General features: G+C 53.0%; 1 non-coding gene across 1 annotated transcript; it reads left to right on the plus strand.

Annotated features, from left to right (window-relative positions):
• Positions 1 to 1,720: 1,720 nt before the first annotated feature.
• TRNAG-CCC (transfer RNA glycine (anticodon CCC)) lies at positions 1,721 to 1,793 on the plus strand. Its single transcript has one exon. It is a non-coding gene; the product is annotated as a tRNA-Gly (tRNA).
• The last annotated feature ends 537 nt before the right edge of the window (positions 1,794 to 2,330 follow it).

Consider the following 2,330-nt stretch of genomic DNA (forward strand, 5'->3'; position numbering starts at 1 on the left):
TGCTTGACTCCAACAAAGGGCAAATGACTCAGCGGGGAGCCACAGTGATGGGGCTGGTGGCCACCTATCCACCACAGGGAATGAGGCAGGGGCTTTCTGCTTTTAGAAGACACCAAGCTTCCCTAGTGGCTCAGACAGTAAAGAATCTGCCTACAATGCAGGAGACCCAGGTTTAATCCCTGGGTGGCGAAGACTCCTGGAGAAAGAAGTGGACACCCACTCCAGTATTCTTGCCTGGGAAATCCCATGGACAGAGGAGCCTGGCTGGGTACAGTCCATGGGGTTGCAAAGAGTCAGACACGACTGAATGACTAACAAGTTGCAGAGAGCCCATCAGTTTCCGTTCATTTCCAAGAGGCAATTTCTCCATCAGCTGGAGCTGTCCAGTGATGGCCTGGGCCGAGTCTGGACAGGGTGGGACTGGAATCAGCAGTGAGGGACCAGTAGAGAAGCAAGACCAGGAGACCGGCACTTGGAGGTAATGCCCAGCAGTGATTCTCAACCTGGCTGTGCATCGCAGTTCCCCGACATCCAAGGGAGGAGACATAAAACCCGTTCTGAGAAAGCCCTGAGGCTGGGAATCTCAGAACGGATCAGTTTCTGCCCTTTGGATTCTTCAGCCAGAGAAGATGTCAAGCAAGGGAGAGATGGGGTCTGATTTGCATTTCAGAATAGCCACTCTGCCAATACCTAGACAAGGGGAACTTGTCTAGAATCCAGGGTCCCAGGTCCAATAGAGTGGATCAAAATCTCCAACCGTGGGGTCTGGGAACCTGAAGTTCTCTGGGGGAGTCTGCCACCATCAATGGTCTGCCAGAGTGACCTCGAAAGACCCTGGGAACCCTGAAGAAGGCCAGGCTGGGCTGCTCAAAGAGGAAGTTGCGTAGCCATGAGGCCTCAGAGAGCTGGCCGAAGAGGTACGGAACTGGCATTTTCTTGCGTTGGCCACTCTGCCGAGTCAGCCCAGCACTAATGCTTCCAGACGGCAAACCCCACTTGATCATGTAACAGGGACGCGGGTGCTGACGCAGCGGGCAGACCGGAGCCCAGGCTGCACCAGGGGACGGGAGGTAGGCACAGACACTCAGCACCGACTCCGTGCTCTGAGCCTGAGGACAGACGGGAGCAAAAGGCACTAGCTCCTCAGCAAGCCTGAAGCGAATCGAGATGACTCAGGAGCATGGGGCTTGCCCTGTCTTCTAGGTTTCAGAACCAACCAGGTTTCCTCCCTGACTTCCCGGACAGGTTGGTAAACCGGAAGGGACAGCCAGAAGGACCTTTGTTCATCCAATAGAGAAGTCCCTTATATAGCACCCCACCTGCTGTGCGGCAGCCCTTGCGAGCAAACCTCTGGCAACAGGCAGTTTCCTGGAGCCCCGCTTCCTCTGTGGGACAACACTCAGGTTCCCAGGTCCCTTTCCCTATTGTTCCTCATTCTACCTTTGGATGTCATAAAAAAAAGGAGAGCCTTTTTTCTCCCTCAAACCCTTTTACATTTAAGGCTAGAACAGGTAAAGCCCTTTTGTCTCCACACTGAACAAATTTCTCCAGGAACAAAGAGTAGATTTTAGCACGTTCCTTTTTTTTTTCTCCTCCATCTATAATGTCTGGTGCATAAAGGGAATGGAGAGGTGGCCAAAGAGATGGATGACCAAGATATATGGTACTGAGCTCCTGACCTCCCTCCTCGTCCAAGTCAAGAAACCTGTGCCCAGGGACTTCCCTGGTGGTCCAGTGGTTAAGACTCTGCACTCCCAATGCAGGGGGCCCAGGTTTGATCCCTGACCAGGGAGCTAGATTCCACATGTTGCAACTAGGAAAGAAAGAGAGTGAGAGAGAAGAAAGAAATGTGTGCCCAGAGGGTTATACGAGGGCTGAGAGCACTTTGCGACAAATGGAGATTGGGCCTCCAGCCCCAGGCAGGGCAGTCACACCAACTTGGGCTGAGCCACGTGCCTATATCAGAGGCTGCCTCGGAGTCTATAATCTCTCCCCCTAAGTCCTCACCTCATTTCTAACGCTCAGATGGCAAGGAAAGGCCACTAAGTGAGAAAACAAAGGAGCGCATATGCGTTTACCCCCATTCTTCCACACTGTAGATGAGGGGTCCAAGGCACAGAGAGGTTAAGTAACCTGTCTAGGTCACACAACTAGTAAATGGAAGGGCTGAGTCATGAAGGAGGTTCTCGTGTCTCCTGTTCTTCACTGGAGGGGTGAAGGCAGGCCTGACTCCCTACACATAGCTGGGTTTAGGTCTAACCTCTCCCATGGGAGGATGCAGATAAAGCTGGGTAGGAGGAGGAGCCTGAGAGAGGAAGTGAATGACCTGC

The sequence above is a fragment of the Dama dama genome, chromosome 10 (genome assembly GCF_033118175.1).
Source record: "Dama dama isolate Ldn47 chromosome 10, ASM3311817v1, whole genome shotgun sequence".
Taxonomy (NCBI): Eukaryota; Metazoa; Chordata; class Mammalia; order Artiodactyla; family Cervidae; genus Dama; species Dama dama.